The sequence below is a fragment of the Rissa tridactyla genome, chromosome 2, assembly GCF_028500815.1.
Source record: "Rissa tridactyla isolate bRisTri1 chromosome 2, bRisTri1.patW.cur.20221130, whole genome shotgun sequence".
Taxonomy (NCBI): domain Eukaryota; kingdom Metazoa; phylum Chordata; class Aves; order Charadriiformes; family Laridae; genus Rissa; species Rissa tridactyla.
Genome location: NC_071467.1, coordinates 168,076,935 through 168,101,960, shown reverse-complemented (window position 1 = coordinate 168,101,960; position 25,026 = coordinate 168,076,935). Strand labels below are relative to the sequence as shown.

The following is a 25,026-nucleotide window of genomic DNA, read 5'->3' as shown; positions in this document are numbered from 1 at the left end:
GCTTCCCCTTCCCAAAGCTGTGCCCGGCAGCAGACGCCATGAGCGGCCGCCGCGGGGCTCTTCCCGCAGCCCCGACGGCGGCGTCGGTGCCGCACCGAGCTGGGGAGCCCTCAGCACCAACCCCCGGCGCCCCCCGGCCTTTAGCTCTGGCCCCCCTTCCCGGGCGATTCCCGCCGAGACCCCCATGGCACCTCTCCCCCAGCACACCCCCCGCTGCCTGCAGAGCCCCCGTCTCCAGCATCACCCCAGGACCATCCTCCTCCTCCTCTCCAAAGTGTTTTCGCTCTCACTGGCTTTCCTCCTCCTCAGTGCAGGCAGGATCCGCTCTCCCTCCAGAAAGGAGCGGGGGGGAAGGGGCCTGACTCCCCCTTAAAACTATTTTTACCTTTCTGAAAGCTCTGTCTGCTAAACCAGCCCCAGTCTGCTCCTGCCTCTCAAAGCCTGTCCAGGGAACACCTCAGTATCAGCACCTCTTCCTCCTCCTTGCCACAGAATCCCAGACTGGTTTGGGTGGGAAGGGACCTTAAAGCCCCCCCAGCGCCACCCCCTGCCCTGGGCAGGGACACCTCCCACCAGCCCAGGTGGCTCCAAGCCCCGTCCAACCTGGCCTTGAACCCCTCCAGGGATGGGGCAGCCACAGCTTCTCTGGGCACCCTGGGCCAGGGGCTCACCCCCCTCACAGCCAACAATTTCTGCCTCACATCTCATCCAAATCTCTCCTCTTCCAGTTTGAAGCCACCCAGGGAGCCCTTTGAGTCCACTGCCTTGACTCTTCCAAAATCACACCAGCTTTTTGGACTCTGCCCTCCCTTCAGTCCCTCATCCTCCTCCACAGTATGCCCTCACGATTTTCCTGAACGCCCCATCTCCTCTCCAGTCCCCCACGGACGCACCCAGCCCTGGTCACTGCCCGCAGCCCCAGGACTCAGCTAAATCCCACCTCGCCCCGAGGCACCACCACGTCCAGCCCTTCCCCTCCCCAGGGCACAGCCAACACCTCGGCCGAGCCCCCTCCTCTCCCTTCTCCACAGGTTCCACCCCCGCCTCCCCTCCCACCACCACCTCAGTAACACAGACCACCATCCCCTCACTGCACAACCAGAGCCACTGCCCAGCAGCCTCCTCCCTTAGCTGGAGGGCCTTCTCTTCCTTCGGATTTTTTTGCACCTTTCAGACAGTAAAATCCCCAGCTCAGCAGGACGCCCCCCCCAGCTGCACAGTGCCGAACACGGAGCAGCCACCCAGACCGAGGACCAGCTCAAAGACGGCCCTGCCCACCCCATGTCGGTGCCTCTCGGGCAGAAGATGGGATGCATCCAGCTCCTCCGCCTCCCGAGCCACCGGGCACCGATGTCTGAAACCGAGCAGAAGGCGCCTGACAATCCGCCAGAGCTCCAGCTCTGCCATCTGTGCCAAGGTCACGGGAACGCGCGAGCTGCCAGACTGGATCCGACCCTCATCCCCATCATCTGCTGTCCTGTCTCCCAGGAGCAGCCGCACTGCAGCGCGGAGTGAGGAGCTCTGCGGAACGCAGTTACGGGGGAGCGTCTTCCAGAGAGCGCCGAGCACCAGACGAGGCCGGCTGCAGAGAGCGCGGCATCTCCACCACAGAGCACCAGACGAGGCCGGCTGCGGAGAGCGCAGCGTCTCCACCACCGAGCACCAGATAAGGCCGGCTGCGGAGAGCGCGGCGTCTTCATCACCACACACCAGACGAGGCCGGCTGCGGAGAGCGCGGCGTCTCCATCACCGAGCACCAGACGAGGCTGGCTGCGGAGAGCGCGGCGTCTCCATCACCGAGCACCAGATGAGGCTGGCTGCGGAGAGCGCGGCATCTCCACCACAGAGCACCAGATGAGGCCGGCTGCGGAGAGCACGGCGTCTCCACCACCAAGCACCAGATGAGGCCGCTGCGGAGAGCATGGCGTCTCCACCACCAAGCACCAGATGAGGCCGGCTGTGGAGAGCGCGGCGTCTCCATCACCGAGCACCAGACGAGGCCGGCTGCGGAGACCGCAGCGTCTCCACCGCTGAGCACCAGACGAGGCCGGCTGCGGAGAGCGCGGCGTCTCCATCACCCAGCTGTCAGAGCCCATCACGCAGATGCCTGTCAGGAGCAGTTCAGACCCAGGCACCCGGCCTTCGGGCAGGGAACAGACTGGGACCCTCTCAAGGTCCTTCCCAACCGCACTTGCACAGCTCCTCGCTCCCAGGCACTGGGAGTTGCTCCTGCAATGAAGCGGGGCCACCCGTATTCAGCCCTTCCCAAAATCCTGGGTTCAGTTTCTACTGTAACAAAGCCAGATGGTACACCTTCTATAGGAATCTCATCTTTTCCAAAATATTCTGCCAAGTGCTAGGCTTTAGGTGTCGCTGAATCACAGAGATACCTGCTGGAAAGGACTCCGAGGGATGCTGTACCCCACGCTCCGCTGCCGAGGTGGGACCAGACGCACGTGGACCACCCTGACAGACGTCTGTCCGACCCACCCCACTGCAGCACGGCACCATCCTCGTGCTCCCGCTCCTCCTCTTCCCACCGTCTTGTCCAAATCCCCTCGCCTGCATGTAAGGACCATTACTGCTGCTGCACCCTGATGGGCTGGGAAGAGCAGCAGACTGCATTCTGCCCTACGACCTTAAACGTCCAGAGAAAGAGAGTTCCCCTCAACTGACGACGTCTCCTCCTCTGTCCCCCCCGAGGACCATATTTTTAAAGCTATTAGTGTTTTTAATGCACTCGCTTCAACTCTCTACAGTTTGTCTGCCACCTTTTTCTAAATGCAGTGCCAGAACCTGGGCACAATACGCAGCTGAGGCCTCCAGCAGCACCGAGAAGAAATACAGATGCAACACCCGTATCGCTACATTCCAAGAAGATACTGGTCCTTACTACCATAACAACATAATGATATTTTTACCTAATTAGCCTGTTAAGAGGCAAAGGTTTCCATATGCTATATATACTGACATGATCCCCTTGGCATTATTCCTACAGAAAGAACAAAAGACATCTAAAAATAAACAGAACAAAACGGAGCCTCAGACGGCATTTCAGGCAGCAGGGGGCTGCGGGCAGGCGCTTGCACCCGCCGAAGTGCCCAGACCCTGCCAGACCCAGGCAGCGGGAGGGCTCTGGCTGGAACGGCCACCGAGGGAGGAACCGTTCTGAGAATGAGACTGGGAAACCAGATGCCACCGGTGTTTAGAGACAGCCACCACTGAGATACGCCCCACGCACCTTACGCGTCTCTCCTGATGCACTTTACTGCGCGGTTACACTGGGTCTGACCGGTGCTGCCCGCGTCTCTAACGCACAGGACAGGTCACACCATCCGACTCCACCTGCCCGGTGGGAAGGGGCCGCTGCTGGAGTCCCCTGTGCCACACGGGTCTCCGGAAGCCGACGAGCTCCGAGAGCTGGGACGTGACGGGGACATGGTGCTTTTGCAATCCTGACCCGGGGCAGGTGCCTGGGGACAGAAGCAAGTTAGTCTCTTACCAGCACTTTTATGAGTCACGCTCGTGTTACAAATATTATGGCAATGAACATCTGGCTTAAATTAACAAAAAGCCATGAGAGGCTAAACACCAGCTGCACTGGAAGGCAGTCCAAAGCCAGGGAACTTTCCACTGCTGGCAGGTCCCCAGTGGGAGTTTCAGGGTGGAGTCCCGAAACAGAGGAGTCTGAACCGTGACTGGTAAAATGCTCGGCCGCCTCCTCCAGACCTAACGGGCGCTGGCATTGCTGCAACGCGCAGGTTTAGTTGCGAGGGGCCATTCAGCCCGGAGGATGGGACGGCTGCATTCCCCATCCCAGCTGGGTCTGAGGGTGCTGTCGCCCTGCAGAGGCCCAAGGGTGGGAGGAGGCACGCATGGACGGGGACCAGCACTGCGGCGTCTGAACACCTCGGCAGCTGGGGACGGAGGGATGAGGCTCCCTGCACGGATGGAGCCCTGTTTTCCGCGTCCTGGCAGCAGGCAGAGGCCAGCAGCAGACCAGGAGGGCAGGACAGACCCCGGCCAGCCCCGGGACCTACGTGCCAGCGGGGCTGCAGGGTGCCCGTGGCCAGCAGCCCCATGCAGAACATGGTGGGGGGCAGTGGGACCAGGGTTAGTGCCACGGCCCAGGCAGCGCTGCCAGGGGACACAGCACGGTGACACCACACTTAGGCCAGGCTGCGGGATGCCCCGGAGCCCCAGCACACGCTTTCCAGCCCGGCACGAGGCCGGAGCAGCGGAGCAGGAGGGCTCCCAGCAGTGCCATGGCCAGTGGCCGAGCCCATGGCTGGCTGCAGGACACCAAGTGCCATGCCAGGAACGCGCCGGAGCCGCTAGGCTCCGCAGACTAGCTCCAGCCGGCTCAGCCATGCACCGGGAATACTGATGAGGCTCTGCCCAAAGAGGGAGCGTGCGGGGCTGCCCGGCCGAGGGGTGCGCAGCGCCGCAGCCCCCGCAGCCCCACGTCACAGCCCGCGCAGCGCGTCAACAGCAGGCAGCGCGCGCAGCGTCACCCGGAGAGGCGTCAGCGGGGCAAGGCCCTGCCTGTGGCCCCCGGGGCAGGGACAGAGCCATCCTCTGCTCCACCAGGAGGAGGGTGAAGGGGACGGAGCTGTTTCCCCCGGCCCTGGGGAGGGACTGGGTTCAGCCACGGCCAGGCTCTGGGCATAGCTGTGGGGCTGCGGCACGGCCAGACACCAAATGACACTGTGAGAACCCCTCTGGTCACCCCGACTGAGCCGTTCACAGGGGACAACATCCCACCCTCTCCACCAACAGCAGCCCCCCACAAATCCCCAGGGTCTCAGACCGGAGAAATGAGGCGTTGCTCCGGGTCCGAGCCCTGGCAGAGCCCCTCACTGCCCAGCTGGAGCCCCTGCCCCTTCCCCTGCCCTTGTCCCCATCACACCCCAGGCCGTGGGTTGGACACCGGCCACCTGGACCTTCCCTGGCCTCTGGAAGCGGGAGATGACTCGGAGCAGGCTGTCACCTACAGTTTCCATGGGGAGCAGGCACAGCCGCAGCCAGCAAACAGTTAACAACAGCCGGGAAGTAAACAGAGAAGCACAGCAGAGCCTGCCTCCTCCCACACCGCACAGCCCCAGCTCCCGCCTGCAACCCTCGCACCTCCCACCCCTGCAACCCTCGCCACCTCCCACCCCTGCGACCCTCGCACCTCCCACCCCTGCAACCCTCGCACCTCCCACCCCTGCGACCCTCGCCACCTCCCACCCCTGCGACCCTCGCACCTCCCACCCCTGCAACCCTCGCCACCTCCCACCCCTGCAACCCTTGCACCTCCCACCCCTGCGACCCTCGCCACCTCCCACCCCTGCGACCCTCGCACCTCCCACCCCTGCGACCCTCGCCACCTCCCACCCCTGCGACCCTCGCACCTCCCACCCCTGCGACCCTCGCACCTCCCACCCCTGCGACCCTCGCCACCTCCCACCCCTGCGACCCTCGCCACCTCCCACCCCTGCGACCCTCGCACCTCCCACCCCTGCGACCCTCGCCACCTCCCACCCCTGCGACCCTCGCACCTCCCACCCCTGCAACCCTCGCCACCTCCCACCCCTGCGACCCTCGCACCTCCCACCCCTGCGACCCTCGCACCTCCCACCCCTGCGACCCTCGCCACCTCCCACCCCTGCGACCCTCGCACCTCCCACCCCTGCAACCCTCGCCACCTCCCACCCCTGCGACCCTCGCCACCTCCCACCCCTGCAGCCCTCGCACCTCCCACCCCTGCAACCCTCGCCACCTCCCACCCCTGCAACCCTCGCACCTCGCCACCTCCCACCGCCTCCCACCCTGACGAGCAAATTGCCACCTTCTCCCCCCCGGGACTCACAGCGCTGAAGCAAACCATCCCCACAGCACCTGGGGCACCGGCACCCTCTCGCCCACCAAGAGGAGCTGAGCGCCCGATCGCCGCCAGCCCTCCGGCGAGGGCGGCCATGCCACGGACCCCAGGAGGGTGGCCATGCCACGGACCCGGTAAGGGTAGCCATGCCGCAGGCCCTGGGAGGGCAGCCAGGCCATGGACCCCAGGAGGGCATCCCTGCCGTGGACCCCGCGCTGTCACACTGCAAAGCAGACGCAGAGACATCACCTCCTAAGCCGGTCCAGACCCCAACACCAGAGGGAAGCCCTGGAAAATAACGAGATGTTATCTCCAGGGCATAATAGAAGATCAAGTCAGCGATCACTTCTGCTCATTAAACCACCCCCTGGGCACTTTTGCAAGCAGAGATGTTAATCACAGTGTCCTGACTGACTCTCCCTCCGCTCCAAGCCACGGGCAGAGCCGGGTACCGCCAGCGCGGGCACCAGGCTGCTCCCGGGCTGTTGGACACGGTCCTTCGTGTTCCTCACCGGCCACGCAGGAGATGCCCCAGCAATGGCTGTGGGTATGAGCAGACTCCACGTGATCAGGCCAGACACTGTGAAACCTCCCCAGTATTTTGAAATCCAAAGACAAAAGCCCATGTGAAAATTTGGGAAGAGGACTAAAGGAGACTTCTTCAGGTCCTCAAGCCCAGCCCTTGCCCTGGCTTTAAAATCCACACCCAGAATCATAATTTATAACAGTGACAATCCTATGCTTTATTCCAAAGGGATCAGAGGAAAGGAGAAATGAAAAGAAAAATACCAAATGGGTGGAACTAAGGGATGGATAGTGCAGAAATAAGACACGGAGGACAGGTAAACAGAAGCGGAGGTCATGAGGAAAACTCAGCCTGCTGGCCAGGAGATGGAAGAGGCTGAAAAATTCCCCCCCGGCCTCGACAGAAAGCAGAGATCCTGCAGCAGCCGATGAAGGACGGCCGCAGAGGCAGCTCCTCGGCGGATCGGGAGGCAGAGGAGAGCTCCAGCCCAGCCCGCAGAAAGGCTGGGGAGTTTGTTCAGAGGATGGAAGCCCAGAAGTCTCCCACGGGGGAGCAGCCCCTCTGCCACTGCCCCATCAGGCGGCCGGCGCGGGGCGTCAGGACACCCATGCAAAGTGCTGCAGGGAGGAAATAAAACCCTTCAGGGGTACAGAGAACCTCAAAAATTAAAGAATCCTGCCCCGCAACGGGGGCAAACCAGCTGCGCCCAACACTGCGTCCAACGAAGGAAGCCCGCGTGATGCCCGTGCGGAGCCTGTCCCTGCCCTGGAAGCGCCCTGCCGCCCTCGCCCCGCGCCCGCCAGGACGGGCAGCGCTCGTCCCGCGCAGGACAGGCACGGGCTGGGGCTCAGAGGCCATGCGGCCGCGATGCAGTGCCGTGCAGCAACACACTGGCGCAGTCGCTGCCCTGCTTCCCGCCCTGGCTGAGCCGTCTGCCACAGCTCACTGCGCCGCTGGCACGCTCGCACGCCCCGCGGAAAGGGGACATTCCTACAGTGTGAAAAGCCCCCACCCTGGCAAGGGATGGAGCCTGGATCCCCCAAGCCGGGTCTGCACTGACCGCACAGACCCCCCGTCCTCAGGTCCTCCTCATCCCGTTGCAGGTGGCATCGCTCAGACACCACCAGCAAAACGCACAGGAATTACGGGAACAGCAGACGCCGGCAGAAGGTTAACACTAGAAAGGAGAGAAAGCCAGAGCCCAAACGGGATGTTCCCAACAGAGCTTCCCAAAGCTATCCGAGACCGGTCCTCCCTGGAAAACACACAAAACAACAACACTGTGAGAAGCCATGAGAAGTCTCGTCCGTCTCTCTTCCCTCCAGGCACCTACTCAAGAACAGGAGAGGAGGTAAAGGAAGTATTTTCAAAAAACAAGCTAAAACGCCACAGAGACTGACAACACCACGAGATGCTCACATGGAACTAAGCACCCTGACAAATGTCTTCAAACACCACTTCACTGAATGCTTCTACCTCGTCATCCTCCCGAGGAACAGCTCGGTGACTAATACACCGGCACATAAAGGCAGAGATTGTTTTGCCACAAACAAGAGAGTCAGTGGTGAGAGCAGCATTAGTAAACCCCTCTGGATCACACCTGGTGCAGGGTAATTACAGCCAGCAACGAAGTCCTCCAGAAAAGCCAAACCAGCTTCTCCCTGCGACACAGGCCACGGACCCCGTGGTTTAGCGTAACCTCCCATTAGCAATCGTTAGAAAAGGAAATAAAACTCTTAGGATCACAGGATCATATCACAGACTGGTTTGGGTGGGAAGGGACCTCAAAGCCCCTCCAGTGCCACCCCTGCCCTGGACAGGGACACCTCCCACCAGCCCAGGTTGCTCCAAGCCCCGTCCAACCTGGCCTTGAACCCCTCCAGGGATGGGGCAGCCACAGCTTCTCTGGGCAACCTGGGCCAGGGGCTCACCCCCCTCACAGCCAACAATTTCTGCCTCACATCTCATCTCAGTCTCCCCTCTGTCAGTGGAAAACCCTTCCCCCTCGTCCCATGGCTCCCCTCCCTGCTCCAGAGTCCCTCCCCAGCTTTCCTGGAGCCCCTTGAGGGACTGGAAGGGGCTGGAAGGTCTCCCCGGAGCCTTCTCTTCTCCAGGCTGAACCCCCCCAGCTCTCCCAGCCTGTCTTGGTAACATGTTAAAAGCCGTAGATGTCACCTAGTATGTGAAACAACCATTGACAAGAGAAGGGTACTGCTGAGAACGTGCCTGTCGTTAAGCCCACTCACATCTCCAAGGGGGTGCAGCGGGGCCCAGGAGCCCCCCAGAGCCAGCCCCCAGCCCCACGCAGCGCAGCCCACTCCGGGCTGGACCAGGTTACGCGTCCCCTCCTGCTCCTGCTCCCACCTCGGTACGAAGGTCTCAGGCTCTGGAATTCTCAGAGAGGGAACTCCTGCAGAGGTCTGCGCCAGCGGGACGGCATCTCCTGCCACCGCCTCTGCCGCGATCTGTCCACCCTGGCAGCCGAGAGCGGTTTCATTCTCATTGCCCGACTGCCCAGGACCCAACGTATCTCTAAGTGTCCATCCAAGCACCCACCGAGCCGTGCGGTCATCAGCGACAGCCCCCAGAAAACTAAAAAACATTTGCAGAACTTGAACCTCAACAAAACACTTCATACAGCGAAAAGGGGAAAAAATAGTTAATGTGACAATGGCGTATATCAGTGCAACGACTGTGAAGTGGGTTAATCTACAGATTAAATAGACCAAGCGCTTTCAGGCCACGGGCACCACTGAACTTCCAGCGCCTCTGGTTGCTCATATTCGAGAAGACAGCTGAGCTCTTCACCGCGGTGTGCAGCTGCCACCCACAACCGCCCCGCGCCCCGGCGAGGCGGGTGGCAAACACTACCCCAGTGTTGTGCTGCAGGTCGGGGGGAATCCCGGACACCCCGCACCCGCCAGTTAACATCCGTAACGGGAAAATCGCTGAAAACAACAATGAAGAACAGAGCTATCAGAAACGCAGATAGATGCAACGTCCTGGAAAAGAACTGTTATGGATTTTGCCAGCGGCAGTCCCACCTCGCAGAAAGACGTCACCCCTTTTGAAAGACAAACAAAACCACGTGAACTCGGGAGACGCAGCGGGTCCAGCTGCTCTGTGGACGTCCAGAGACAGCCTAAGCAGGTCCCTCCACCGAACGCTCTCCAGTTTCTCTGGAAGGAGAGGGGAGCCCTTGGGTGGATGAAAAGGGGAAGAGGACTGTCAGAAGGTCACTGTCTTGGGAAGGAGGTGCCCAAGGCAGCATGGAGAAGCCGGTGCTGGGGGCTGCGCTCCTCCAGACACCCACGCCTGGTCTGGGCGATGGCTTTGGCCGGGAGCACCATGCTGCCGAGGGCACCAGCCCCGGGCGCCTGCGGGACAGGGCTACACATTCCCCTGGGATGAGCCGCCGGGCCACGGAGCAGCGCTGGGACTCGAGGACAGCCATGCCCATGGACCAGCACCCTGACTTCACAGGCAAAACCAGGTGCTGGGCATCCAGGCACGGAGCCCTCGGCTGGACAGGCAGCTCGGCACGGTCTGATATGCGTAATGGCACGGAGGAGGAAGAACAGGGACCGAGACAGAGAGCATCGTTACGGCACTGTACAAAATCCACCCTTTACCCCCCCGGAACACCGTGTTCTGGTCCCCAGCTCAGAAGGGACACAAAGAGCTTCCACGGAACGAGCAGAGAAGGATCTGCCACAGCATAAGGAGGAGGCAGCGCAGGGGGGTGAGACTCCCCGTCCAAGATCTGACCTCCAGAGCACTGCGCAGGTGAGTAACAAACAGCCTCTTCCGACAGAAGAGCTGGGGAAAGCCAAATTAACCCGGCAAGTTTCCAAAAAAAGGGAGGCACGTGCCCTGCCATGCCGTCAGGCTGCCGACTCCCTGCCACGGAAGGCTGGGGATGCTCAAAGCTCGCCCAGTGCAAAAGCAAGTAAATGAAATCACAGAAGAAAATCTAACCCGCAGTGTTAAGTGTGAAGACACTGCCATTGGCACAGGAGTCCCTCAGCCACGCACCACTGGACACTGCGTCAAGCAGGGAAATATTGCTCTGTGTTCCTCTTGGTTTTGCCCGATTCCCGAGGCATTTGCTTCCAGCCGTCTTCTGAGAGGCCACTGGGGTCAACAAGCTTTGGTCTGAATTAGCACAACCCTCCTCAAACAGACCCTGGGCTCCTCTGACCACCTTCGTAACCCAATTCTGCTCCTGTTTCCACCAAAGTCCTCTTCCCGCAGCAGGCATCGTACAAAGCCTCTGGAGGAAGCCTCTGCCGTGCCCCGCTCACGGACACTGCTGTTTCCATGGCACACATTCTCCCTACGTAGCGCAGGGCTGAACTTGTCATTTTGATGGACACGCCACCGCAGAGGTACTCTGCTGAGTCTCTTCCCCCAAGAAATGCCAACGCATAAACCAACCCGGGCTATGACCTCAGAGTGAATAGTGCAGCACAAATTCAAGGGAAAATAACACCAAATAAGCCAAATTCCCGCTGCAGAAGATTAGGGCGGAGCTATAAATGCACCTTCTCCACCAGCCTGGGAGCCTCGGACCCAGCAGCTTCCAGATATCAAGTTCCTCTGATCCCTCTGGCCCTGGGGACCATCCTGCCCTCGCGGCAGCAGAAGTCGGGTCTGGCTCTCCAGGAGGGACAGACCGGAGAGGGGCAGAGCAGGAACATGCCCAGGGAGATGGAGACCACCGGGAGACCAGTGCCGTGGGCTGCCTGGAGCAGAGGGGAGGAGAAAGCTGGGAAGCCCAGCAATCCTCACCCGAGGACCAGAGGCTGCAGGAGAATCACAGAACCATAGAATGGCTTGGGCTGGAAGGGACCTTAAAGCCCCCCCAGCGCCACCCCCTGCCCTGGGCAGGGACACCTCCCACCAGCCCAGGTGGCTCCAAGCCCCGTCCAACCTGGCCTTGAACCCCTCCAGGGATGGGGCAGCCACAGCTTCTCTGGGCAACCTGGGCCAGGGGCTCACCCCCCTCACAGCCAACAATTTCTGCCTCACATCTCATCTCAGTCTCCCCTCTGTCAGTGGAAAACCCTTCCCCCTCGTCCCATGGCTCCCCTCCCTGCTCCAGAGTCCCTCCCCAGCTTTCCTGGAGCCCCTTGAGGGACTGGCAGGGGCTGGAAGGTCTCCCCGGCGCCTTCTCTTCTCCAGGCTGAACCCCCCCAGCTCTCTCAGCCTGTCCCCACAGCAGAGGGGCTCCAGCCCTCCCAGCATCTCTGGGGCCTCCTCCGGCCCCGCTCCAACAGCTCCGTGTCTCTCCTGTGCTGAGGCCCCAGCGCTGGAGAAGGAAGATGTGCTCCAGCACTGCACCAGCTCAGAGCCATCCCCATGGCCTGGCCGGCCGAGGAGCTCCCCCCTGGCAGACGGGTCCCCGGTCACCCTGAGACCACCCGACCCACAGGCACCTCCTGGCGTCACTCCCGGCTGTCACGCAGGGGTGGAAACGGGGAGCAAGAGGAGGATAAACACCAGACTAAGCACCGACTTAGCTCTGCTTCATTTTTGTAATCCCACTTTTACTGTACTCATGATCAGTGTTTCTAATTAAAATGTTTACAATGTCACTTGGTGAGCAGACACTGACAGCGCTCAAGAGCTAACAATTGTTTTGCAGATCAACTCCTGGGGTCTCAGGAATGACCAGTAATGGCCCAAACCATTCCAGATCCTGCGCCATTGCTCCAAGAATGGGAAGAACAATCCTGCTTTCTGGCCAAATCCTAGCTTGTTAATTCAGGCGCCTTCTGCAGCGGCAACCAGACCAGCCTTTCACACGCTTCCCTCACTGCTCAACCGTTTCCAGCCCTGAAGCAGCTCATCCCAGCCTAAACCAATACAGCAAAACACCACCAGTGAGCCCAGAGCACCCAGCCCGAGTCTCACCCCGAAGCGAGAAGCCATGCTGCGACCCCACCGAGCGCTGGGACACTGCCAGGGCCCTTCCCGCGTTCCCCTGGGGCGCCGGTAGGGCAGAGGAGCTTTGCTCTCTTCTCTGCCCCGACCTGATGGCCAAGAAGCTCCAGCGATGGCTGGGAGAGCTGCCAACAGGAACGCCTGGAGACCAGCTTCGAGCAGCCGCACTGGCCCCGGGACAGCCCGCAGCACCGCAGACCGAGGGCTGTGAGACCCGGCTCACCGTCAGCAACCCCCACGCACTGGGGCGAGATGGGGCGAGCCCCCCGTAATGCACGGCAGTCCCTTGGCCCTGCCCCGGCTGCCGACCTCCCGCCGGGTCCTGAAAATGGGCCCTGCTGCCCGGGAGAGAAGGAAGGCTCTCCCACGGGACCCCAGCAGTGCCCACCACGCAGATAAGGGGGCAGGGGGCTCAGCAGGGCCGGGCAGAGCGGTCCCAGCCAGGGCAGCCCCACGAGGAACCCGACTTGCCCAGGCAGAGCGGTGCCACCAGCTCTTATCCATGCAGAACGGGTGCCACCAGCAGTGCCACCAGCTGCTGGGGCCGAGGAGGGCAGAAATGGCCAGAGAGAGAGAAGAGAGCCGGGACATGAGGAATCTCCCGAGCGCCCTCCTGGCTGCTCACTGGCCGCCCTGCAAACCCACCCCCGAGGGGCCGCTGCGTCACCCAAAGGAAACGCGTCCAGCACTGCGGGGGATGATCTGACCACCCAAAATCAGGCAGCCGGGAGGCGAGGGAAGGGGTGCAGCCCCCCCTGCCAGCCCCGAGCCCCTTCCCACCCCATCGTGGCACTGAGCCGCCGACAGCGCCACAGGGCGGGAGGGGACCCTGCAGACACTGTCCCAGACGGGCTGAATGGGGCCATCCACGTTTTATCCTGAGCTCATGATAATCCTTAATCACCCGTGGGCTGTACTGCAGCAGCAAGAGGAGCTCCGTGTCACAGAATCACAGACTGGTTTGGGTGGGAAGGACCTTAAAGCCCCTCCAGTGCCACCCCCTGCCCCGGGCAGGGGCACCTCCCACCAGCCCAGGTTGCTCCAAGCCCCGTCCAACCTGCCCTTGAACCCCTCCAGGGATGGGGCAGCCACAGCTTCTCTGGGCAACCTGGGCCAGGGGCTCACCCCCCTCACAGCCAACAATTTCTGCCTCACATCTCATCTCAATCTCCCCTCTTCCAGTGTAAAACCCTTCCCTCTCGTCCCACGGCTCCCCTCCCTGCTCCAGAGTCCCTCCCCAGCTTTCCTGGAGCCCCTTGAGGGACTGGAAGGGGCTGGAAGGTCTCCCCGGCGCCTTCTCTTCTCCAGGCTGAACCCCCCCAGCTCTCTCAGCCTGTCCCCACAGCAGAGGGGCTCCAGCCCTCCCAGCATCTCCGGGGCCTCCTCTGGCCCCGCTCCAACAGCTCCGTGTCTCTCCTGTGCTGAGGCCCCAGCGCTGGAGGCAGCACTGCAGGGGGGTCTCACAGAGCGGAGCAGAGGGGCAGAATCCCCCCCTCGCCCCGCTGCCCACGCTGCTGGGGATGCAGCCCAGGCTGCGGGGGGGTCTGGGCTGCCAGCACACGCTGCTGGCCCATGTTGAGCTTCTCACCCACCAACACCCCCAAGTCCTGGCGCTGAAGTCCTTGCACTGACGAGCTCGGGAGCCAGATGCCATCGCCGGCCGATGAATGAGGGGCTACGGCAGCAGCCCTCCAGAGAGGGGAGACGGGGTTACTCGGGTGGGCGAGTTCCCGGTGTCAGAAGCTGTGAAGAGGAACACCCTGAAGAAACTCCTTCCTCAAAGACCAAAAGGAGGTACTAAGGGCCCTCGGGTCACAGAGGCAAGCTCTCGCGCACCGGCTCGGGCAAGCATGTCGCAGGATAACTCATGTTCAAGGGAATTGCAGAGGAGCCATCAGTGCCACCATGCTGCTGCCCACGCGACGTTACCTCAGGCCTGCGCACGTTCCATCCTGGGTAAGGCAACGCTTTGTGGAAAACAGGCAAGCACGTAATTAAAGGCTGCATCAAAACTCATAAGCAAAAGAACCCAAATTAGGATGTAAAGGCAAATGTAAATTTCCACGAGGTTGGCTTTTGCAACCAAAATAACGTTTGTTTGGTTTTAGTGCAGTGTTCTTGTGAGCGATTTCTTGTGACTTTTTGTTTTATGTAAAAAAAAATGAAGTTTTATCTAAGTTTCACCTTTCACATAATCCAGAGGGCTTGGACTACAGGACTGTGGTACCGCGGTAGAATCATAGAACCATAGAATCATAGAACCGTAGGGTTGGAAGGGCCCTCTGGAGCCCATCCAGTCCCACCCCCGGCCAGAGCAGGGTCACCCACAGCAGGTGGCACAGGAACGCGTCCAGGCAGGTTTGGGATGTCTCCAGAGACGGAGACTCCCCCACCTCTCTGGGCAGCCTGTGCCAGGGCTCTGCCACCCTCAGGGGAAAGAAGTTCCTCCTCATGTTGAGGTGGAACTTCCCATGGTCAAGTTTGTGCCTGTTACCCCTTGTCCTGTCCCCGGGCACCACTGAGAAGAGCCTGGCCCCATCCTCCTGACACCCCCCCTTTCAGTATTTATCAGCGTTGATAAGATCCCCCTCAGCCGTCTTTTTTCCAGCCTGAAGAGCCCCAAATCCCTCAGCCTTTCTCCATGAGAGGTGTTCCAGCCCCTCAGCATCTCGGTAGCCCTTTGCTGTCCCCTCTCCAGCAGTTCCCTGTCCCTCTTGAACCGGGGAGCCCAGAACTGGACCCAGTGCTCCAGGTGCGGCCTCCCCAGGGCAGAGCAGAGGGGGAGGATGACCTCCCTCCACCTGCTGGCCACGCTCTTCTTGATGCCCCCCAGGATGCAACTGGCCTTCTTGGCCACAGCCTTCTTGGTACAGCTGCTGCCAGCGGAGCGGCAGATTTGGACGCTGGTCATCAGACGGGGATTGTGACCCAGGAAAACGTCCGTACCGCCAGAGTCCCCAGCTCTCGCTTCATTCCCCCGCACGCACACCAGACCCGCTGTGTGATGATTCCGCCGCCCGCATCCCTGCTCTGCGGCACCTCGGCTCCAGTCTGACGTGGGGGTCCCGGGGCAGGAGTGGCTCCGCAGGGCGGGGGTCCGGCCAGGATTCTGTGGGACGGCAGCCCCCTCCAGCTGCCCCTCCATGGGTGCACACCACCACACACACCGGCACCCAGGCGAGAAGAGCTCTGTCAAACACAGGCATTTTGGGTTTCTCCCCAGGGCCCCTGCACAAAGACCAAACCATCAACCACAGATGGGGGAAAAAAAAACAAAACAAAAAAATAAAAAAATCCCCAAGCCACACACAGCAGCAGGTGCTGGCGTCCCACCTGCGCCCTCGCAGTCCCCAGAGGCTCCTGCAGCGACCTCAGCTGCTCGTCCCCCCGTGTGCCGCGTCCACCCGAGGGTCCCCGGGAGGGAGCAGCCCCTGCGTCACCGGGCCCCGTCCCACTCCCCTGCGCCACGCCGACCCTCCCCGCTCTCACCGTCACCCGCCGGTGCCGAGTCCTGGCGCAGCCCGGCGTGTCGCCACTGCCTGACCGCAGATTTGTGCAGAGGAAGGCGCCAACCACACCGGCACCGATACCCACTTCCCCTGCGGTCACAACAGGGGGTGGCGGCTTCGGGCACCTCTCGGGGCAGGAGGTGACGGCTTCGGGCGCCTCTCACCACCCCGACACCGGCTACTCTTTAGCTGGGAGGACAAGGCAGACGCCTGCAGAGCTGAGCTGCCGGGGGAGCGGGGCGGTGCTGGGATAACCAGCCGTACCGAACCACGCTGTGGGCCAGCAAGACCTTTGCAAGCACAGCTGTCACCAGCCTGTCCCCCGGCACATGGACACACGTGAGGTTTCCCTCATTCGCTGCAGAGCGGCTGGTGACCGACAGGCTGTGTGCTGGCGCAGGACAGAAGGGTGTCCGTCTGCACGTCCCTCCTTCACACCAAAGTTCTCAAGGGCGGCTTCTCCTCGGCCCAGAATCATGGTGCTCCACCTGCGAGGGAGGAGGAATGTCCCCTGCTCCCTCCCCAGCAGACCCAGTGCTGTCATTGCAATGTAATTGCTGCACGATCCCACTGCAGCCCAGCCGAGGGGCAGCGCCGGAGAGGGATCGGCACTGTCCCCTTCCCAGCTCCCTGCCAACGCAGAGCTGGGGCAGCAGCAGACAGGCTGTTCAGGACAGGCCGAAACCCCCGATCATCTGTCCTGGCCGGCTCTGACGCCCCGCGCAGCCCCTCGTGCAGCCCAGCGGCACCAGATGCCCCCTGCCATCTCCTTCCAGTGGCGCCAGATGCCCCCTGCCATCTCCTTCCAGCGGCGCCAGATGCCCCCTGCCATCTCCTTCCAGCGGCACCAGATGCCCCCTGCCATCTCCTTCCAGCAGCGCCAGATGCTCCCCGGCATCTCCTTCCAGTGGCACCAGATGCCCCCTGCCATCTCCTTCCAGCAGCGCCAGATGCTCCCCGGCATCTCCTTCCAGCAGCACCAGGTGAGCGGCTCCAGCTGCAAACAGCTCCCGCTCCCTCGGCATCATCCCACGGCTCGGCGAAGGAGCAAGAACAGCAGCTCCACCACGGACCACCCTCCTACCAACCACCCTGAACCCATTTACGCCCTCCCTAGAGCCAGGCTCTCAAGCTCCCACTAATACACGCATCGTCCAGAGACCCCTGTGCCCACACAGCGGTGCCTGCCCTGACACCACAGGGCCTCCCAGCCGTCCCAGCCAAATCCCGCTGACGTATTTAGAAAATCCCATTTGAGATGCCTCTTTGCCCGTGCACCCCATGCTGCTGGTGCCCGGCCACCCAAGGCAGCCCAGCACCGGGGCCGCAGGCGGCACGGGGGACACCCTCTGCCCGCTCACCTCCTACCGCCCCGCCGCGGGGACCGGAGGGGGGACCAGAGAGGGGACCTTTGTACGACCCCTGAATTACGGCTTTCGCCTCTTCAAAACACGTGCCTTACAGATGGCGTGTCTCAGCTTCAGCCTCTAATTGACCTTTCTGCCTGCAAAACGAAGGGATCGCTATCAAAATCCTTCTCTCTTAAAGATATTTGTACGTCTGATGAAATAACCTCTCAGCGGTGCCTCTGGCAGCAGCAGGGCTCCTCGAGTCCCCTTCTGCGGGTGCATCCCGCAGCCCGGCCGTCACTTCACCACTCTCTGAATCCTCCCTCATTCCCCAGCGCTCACTGGTGCAGACACAGCAGAACCAGGCACCGTCCCAGCAGGGACCATCCCGCTGCCAAACCTCCTTCTCTCCCGCCAGCTTCCCTCTAGACAGCGTCCATGCTACCCCTTCTGGCCTCAGCTCTGCACTGGAAACCCGTTTTCCACGGATAAAGAGCGTAGTTCCTCCAGCCTTGCCAGTCCCAGGCTCTCCGGACACAGTCCCCCACCCTCCTCCATCAGCCACTCGCCCACCTCACCGCCTGGATTCCTCCTGGTTTTGCCACCTTACAGGAACTTTGCCAATTCAATCACAATTCTTGATATTTTTTTTCCAGTAATTTATACAACTGCTACAAGGTGAAGAACAGGTCCCTGCAAAATCCACCACAAACCTAGCTGCTCCAGTACAATCTTTATTTACCGCTATATATTTAAGTCGCAACTCTTAATCCACTTCACATGTTTCACGTTGGCCATAGACTCGGCTAGTTTCTTCATCAGAAGGCCACTCTGTCCTAAACCAAGTCCCATAAAGAAGTCCAAGCATATTATTTCATCATTACCACCTGTTAAGCACACTGCCCAGGAGCTGCTACCAGCATTACGGAGACCAGATCCCACCAAACCGTGTTACTCGGCATTCATTTCCCCTCCGTTAATTCTTCATAACTCAGATTACGTCAGCCACTCCGCTGCGTTCCCGGGGATCGATATCAGGCTAACTGTATCATAAATACCTGAGTCATCCCATTTATCCCGTCAGAGGCCGGCACGGCGTTCGCCTGCTCCAGTCTCAGCCCAACCTCTCATTCCAGAGCCACCAAGAGGCCAGTGACCTGAGCACTCGGTAGCCAGCCCCCCCGGGGCTGCCCAAAGCTGGGACTCAACATACCCCATAGTGGTAGCTGCTCTCCAACACCGAACAACCATTCGAGGGGACGCATTTCATCTCCCCAAGCACGGGATGGAAATGCTTCCACCGCATGGCTGCTGACAGCTCCTGCGTTTTATCCAGCCACGGACCAGCACCGTAGTTAAAAAACGCCCCTGTTCCTCATAAACCTCCTAACTCCTGACGGCCACCAACCACGCTGGATATGGGCTGCTACTTGTGTCTTGCTCCTTCAGTTTGCTGACTTTCAGTCTTGGTCTCCGTTCTGTAATATCAACTTCTTCTCCGCTAACGATTAAATATATGACAGTCTGATCGTTCCGATGTGCCACCCCTTCTGTGTGCCAGGCTGAACTCTGAGACAGCGCAGCCTTCTCCCGTAACCGTGGGGCTCGGGCGTTTTGGGCACAAACAAAACATCCTTTAGAAATGCATAATTATTGCTTGCGTTTTCTATTTATGTTCTTTCTCCTAAATACTTCAGCTCATAATTACATTTTTTTTCAGCTTTGTGACATCAACCCTTCTAAAACAAACGTAACGGGCGAGTGTCACACAAGCACCATCACCAGGCAGCGCCTCACGTCATTACTCAACCTTTCCGGGAGAAGGGTGCGAGAGTTCCGAGGGCTGTAAGGGGACGGGGACAGGGACGTCCTGCCCTCCTCTCCCCATCCACAAAGGACCCCGTACCGAGGAAGGGGCTGGGATGGCTCCCGAGAGACCGCTTTGGTGGAGATACAGCGGGAAATGCTGCCGGGAACCACCCCCGGGGCCCCTCAGGGATGCCCACGGCTGGCACAGATGGGCACCACTGGCAGCACCACGACAGCAGACCGATAACTCCGGCATTCACGGTGCGATGCTGCTCATGTCTGATATCGCAGTACGATCAGAATATTGTCTGGCGCGAGCACCAAACAGACGCAATGGCAGCTCACAGCTCCACCTCATCCCTTGATGTCTCTTTTGATGCAGTTCACGTGGGACGAGGTGGGAACGAACAGCACTGAGCCATCGGGGACGGAGGGAGTGCGCTACCAGGGAGCGAGTGCAGCCACTGCCCCGCGAACGGAACGCTTCTGGACAGCACGCGGGGAGGTTTCGTGGAGGGAAGGAGGATGCCCAGGGCTGGGGCACTCGCCTGGAGGGACGGGGCTTGCTCAGCCCAGAGAAGAGCTGCTTTCTGCTCCCCATCGCCTACCGGGGTCACAGAAACACAGAATGGTTCGGGTTGGAAGGGACCTTAAAGATCATCTAGTTCCAACCCTTCCCAACCCAACCCAACGCCTCCCACCAGCCCAGGCTGCTCAAAGCCTCATCCAGCCTGGCCTTGAACCCCTCCAGGGATGGGGCATCAACAGCTTCCCTGGGCAACCTGTTCCAGTGCCTCACCACCCTCACAGTAAAGAACTTCTTCCCGATTTCCAGTCTAAATCTACCTTCTTTCAGTTTGAAGCCGTTACCCCGTGTCCTATCATTACACTCCTTGATCCAGAGTCCCTCCCCATCCTTCCTCTAGGCCCCCTTGAGGGACTGGAAGGGGCTCCAAGGTCTCCCCGGAGCCTTCTCTTCTCCAGGCTGAACCCCCCCAGCTCTCTCAGCCTGTCCCCACAGCAGAGGGGCTCCAGCCCTCTGATCATCTTCGTGTCCCTCCTCTGGCCCCACTCCAACAGGTCCATGTCCTTCTTGTGCTGAGGACTCCAGAGCTGGACGCAGGACTCCAGGTGGGGTCTCCCCAGAGCGGAGCAGAGGGGCAGGTCCTCGGGGTGTACCGAGCCCCGACCCCTTCTGAGCAGGCACTCAGAGTAACGTGGGCGCCGGGAAGAGCTGCCATCGCACTGAGTACTGCCGGGCTGCTCCAGGGCCACAGTGAGCCCTGCTTCGAGACCAGAGTCCCCTCCACCATCCACATCTGCCCACAGCTGCCTCCCAGCCACGGGCGGTGTCTGAGCGTGCACACCGCTGCTCTGCTGCCTGTGGAGCTCACGGCAAAATTCGGGAGCTCCAGGTACTTCAGAAGGCAGGTCTGGATGCCTACACCCATAGCCCTCGTAGTCGTCAGAGCAAACGCACGCACAACTACAACATTTGCTCCACCTTTAATCATCTTTGATGTCCAAGGTCTCCCCAGCCAAACCACAAATCCTCCCTGAGCCAGCGAGCTGCACCCAGGCCGTGGGGCCGACTGCGGAGTCCTTCAGGCAGGAGGGATTTGGGGCAGGGAGCCGTGTGCCAGCACCGCTCAGCTCTCCCTGCGCCTCTGCCACCGACACCCGGCTGTGCCACTCGTGCCAGGGAATGGCGGTGCTGAGGACCATAGCATGCTCCCCAGGGCCACCACATGCTCTCCGGAACCATGGCACGCTCCCTGGGATCATGGGATGCTCCCCAGGACCACGGCATGCTCTTCAGGACCACGGCACGCTCCCTGGGACCATGGCATGCTCCCCAGGACCACGGCATGCTCCCCGGGACCACTGCTTCCCTCCTGGGAGAAATCTGCACCGAAGGAGGTGGCTGCGCAGCTCTTGGAGAGGGAGCATCAAAGCGGCTGGAGAGAAACCACAGTGGCAGCAGCATCTCCCAGGTCCAGGGTCCAGCCAGCTGCGGGTCCCACAGCACAGCGTGTCATGGCACGGCACAGCACGGCACAGCACGGCACAGCATGGCACACAGCACCACGCTGCCAGGAGGGCAGCAAGCAGGAAAACTGCCCAGGCCTTGGATGCAGGGAGGAACGGCCAGGTGGTTGAAAGGAACTCCGGAGGAAGAATAAATCAAACCCGGCGCAGACACAAGACCCTGGTTCTGAGAGCAGCCCCTGCTCGGCCGGACGGGCAGCGCGAGCCCCTCGGCCGGCACCACGAGCCCCTCGGCCGGCACCACGTCCTCCTGCGGCAGCTCAGGCTGTGGCAGCCCCAGAGCTTCAGAAGGAGAAAGTGCTGGAACAGTACAGTGTTCGCAGGCAAGCACAAAAAGAACATTTAAAAAAAAAAAAAAAAAAAAAAGATCAGCTCAGCTCCAAAGCATTAGTCAGGACAGCAGAAACAAAGACAAAGCGCTGTGAAAGGACCTTAAAATCCTGGGTGACAGAATAGTAGATGATCGATGTAAAGTGGTGTGCTCAGAAAAAAAATAATTCTTACTTTACATATACAATAATGAGCTCCAACTTCTTGTTGCCACTCAAATGAAATCTTGAGGTTATTCTAAATAACCCTCTGACAACAGCAGTTTGCTGCTGAGCAGCGACCAAAGAGCAAGCAGAGTACTGGCGACTACCGGGGAAAGGATGAAGAACGAAAGCGGGAACACCAGGACGCTCTCGCGCCCATCCACGGCGCAGCGGCGGCTGAAGGCTGTGCTCTGCTCGAGCTCCTTGCCCAGCCCCGCGCTCCTGACCCAGATCTCAAAAAAAGCCAGACGGGATCCAGAAAAGGTACCGAGAAGGGCAGGAGACGATCAAAAGGACGGAACAGCTTCTGTACAAGGAGCCTGGAAAGGAAGATGGCAGAGGGGGAATGAAGTCTTCCATGTCAGGAGAAGAAAGGAGAAGGTCACCAGGGAACAACTTGTTCATTGTTTCTTCCAAAACACAAACTAGGGGACATCAAATCCAATTAATCAGGAGGCAGGTTCAAAACAGAAAGAGATCTCTTCATACAAAACCTCGCTAAGCTGTGCCGTGCCTCGTCAAGGGCTGCGGCGACGCTAAGTGAACGTGCGCTCAGAAGATGATGAGGCAAATTCAAGGGCAAAGGCTGCGGAAACGCGGAGACGCTGCTTTGGGCTCGGGAAATCCGTAACCGACAAAGGGCTCCGTCTGGGAGAGGGAACGTCCCGCAGCCTGGCTCGTGTGTCCCAGCCACCGGGCACGGGGCAATGGGATGAAGAGTCCCTGGAGCACGAGGAGCAGATTCGACTCGACTGCTCTCCTCGCCTCTGCTCTCCTCTGCTCCTCGCCTCTCCTCTGCTCTCCCCCGTGGGCCCCTGCGAGCGCAGGCACAGCCGCTGGCAATACCCACGGTTCCGGCTGTCAAACAGTCGCTGCGGCAGCTGAGAATCGGGGCCTTCAAACTTTGCCAAACTAACTATCCAAGCTGAAATTTTCCATGCTCGCTCTCTGCATTAGGCCGGTATTTTTAGAAGTTTCAGCAAAAGCAATTCAGGCATTTCCAAAAATGAGGTTAGGGAAAAATAAGGTAGCTTTGCCAAAGTTGTACATTTTTCCAGCTTTTACCGAGTTACTTGGAGAGCCAACGGAGCTCCACAGTTCAGCACTGGAAGCGGGTGGCTGGCTGGGGTCACCCCTCGCCCGGGGGGATGCCTTTTGCCCTCTGTAAACGCGCATCCAAACCTGGGGGGGAACAAGCCCTTTGAGAGCCGCCGTCCACACCTCCCGCCCTGCGCTGCGGGCGCAGAGGAGCCCCCCGCTCTCGGCGCAGAGGACTACAGAAGGATCCGGCACGCAGCGCCGCCTCCGGCCTCCCCACCCCGACAGCTCAGGCCGAGGATGGCCACCAGCCCGAGAAATACCGAGGCACTTTCGATTCTAGCACTTCTCAATTCTTGAGCGCTTGATTTATAATTCTATCGCCATTGCTTAAGTTTATTTGAGTGCAATCGGTTGTACCGCACGCACAGTCGGGCTTTCCAGCTGAGCCGGAGGAGGACTCCTACTGAATCCTGCGCGTCTGGTGACCGATAACAGATCACAAAGAGATCATCGCGAAGGCGCACTTGCTGCACAGCACGGGTCAGAAAAACCCACTCGATAAATTCAGCTTCAAAGGCATCTCTCATACCCGAGCTAGCGCGGACTTTCTTCGGCAGAGAACCGCCAGCTTTGGTTTGAGGCCTTGCATGTATTTACTGCGCCTCTAGCGAAGCTGTTCCGACGGTGGATACTCTCTGACCAAAGGGAGCACTCTAAAGCTGAATCTGTGCAGCTCTGGGCTCTGCCCAGCGGGTCACGTTCTGCCTTCGGATTCTAAATTAACCTTTTTAGCCCCGTACTGTACTGTTAGCCATTTCCCCGGGCTCTAAATGATTTTATGGCTCTTTTTGTAACTATTCACATTTTTTAAACAATAAGAAAAATTACAGACATTGAAATGACATACAGTACCCGGTGATGGTTCTTGTCAAAGCCGTAAAAGCATTAGCCCTCCCTTCCTCGTCGGTGAGACAGTTCCCCCGGCGCTGGAAGCCTCCGGAGCCGGGTCCCGCGGAGGGTCTCTCCCAAAGGAACACAACCACCGGGACGTTGCACAACCTAAACGCGGGCAAACTTCTACGGGACTATAAACGATCTTTCATTTTATGTAGTGCCTGCGATGAGCTGGGAGTCAGCAAGGTATTTGTTTAATAACTTTCTTAGATGGTATGGTGCACAAAAAATTGTGCCAGCTTTATAACTGCTGTGGCCTCCAGGAAAGCCAGTAAAGGCAAAATACAGACAAACTAACGAAGGAACTGAGAGTTTACACAGGAGGTGCCCTTCGTACCTTTGTGTGACGTCTCTGTGGCCAAAAGAGAAAGGAGCGAGTCCCGGGAAGGAACGGTCTCCCCTTCTCACCTTCCACCACGACACGGTCTCCCAAAGTGAGTAGGACGCTGTGGCCTAACCTGCGAGCCCAGCGGCACAGCTCTCGCGGGAAAGCCAACGGACCAGTAGACTGTGACTCGCGTTCCACGGGACCGAATCCACCTCCACCCACAGGAGACCACGGTGGCTGCGAGATTTCACTCCACGTCAGCCCACAGCAACGACAGGGGAAGAGGAGAAGCGCCAAGGCCAGAGCAGCTCTCCCACCCACCCGAGGCTGGATCTGCTCTGGAGACGCTGGTTTCCACAGGGCAGCTCTGCAGGGAGATGCTCTGCTGAACCTCACCAGCCCCAGCGCGCCCGTCTCCACCAACACCCTGCTCAGGAGCAAAAAAGTGGGTCCCATCACACCGTTTCCTCCTCCTCTTTTTCAAGCTGAACTCAAAGCCATCTGTGTTTCAGATATCTACGTCTGATCTCCTCACCCTCGGCTCTCCTACAGTCAATGGAGAAAAACAAGCACTTTTAGTGCACGAGCCGTCCAACCTACTTCGTGCTCCTCCTTCAGCCCGAGGCTGACTGCAGAGCAGCCTGGGGGAACTGACTCAGGTGGTGCCACCTCCGCCACAGCCGCCTAACGCTGGGCTGAACGACTCCCCCAGCTCCTGGATCCCACGGCTCCCTTCGATGGCAGCCTGCTCAGCCGACGCGGCATGAGCAACGCCACCCCCTGAGGCAGCTGAAGATGCGTCTGTCGGGATCCGCAGGGACCAGGCAGGGTTTTCTGGCCACCTTTCTGAAAGCAGGTATCCACATTCCTGCGTAAGGGCAGGTTTGCGTCTGCCCCCACAGTCCTGGCAGACGGGTACACGGTACCTCGGAGCAGCGATCGTGGGAACGATGCAAGAGCTTCACAGGACTGGAGTGCTCGCCACCCCAGCCTCGCGTCTTAATCACAAGATCGCTCTATTTCCATGGAAACAGCAGAATTAGAGACTTCAGTTTAAAGACAATTACCAACCTCGGGTATTTAACTGTTAAACCTGTCAGCACTCCCATCTCCAGC

The 25,026-nt window shown here is 59.9% G+C and overlaps 1 protein-coding gene across 2 annotated transcripts in view; it reads right to left on the bottom strand.

The window, feature by feature from the left end:
* The window catches only part of AGAP3 (ArfGAP with GTPase domain, ankyrin repeat and PH domain 3), a 156,683-nt gene that overhangs the window by 110,052 nt on the left and 21,605 nt on the right, over positions 1-25,026 (bottom strand). The gene's annotated exons all lie outside the window — the stretch shown is intronic.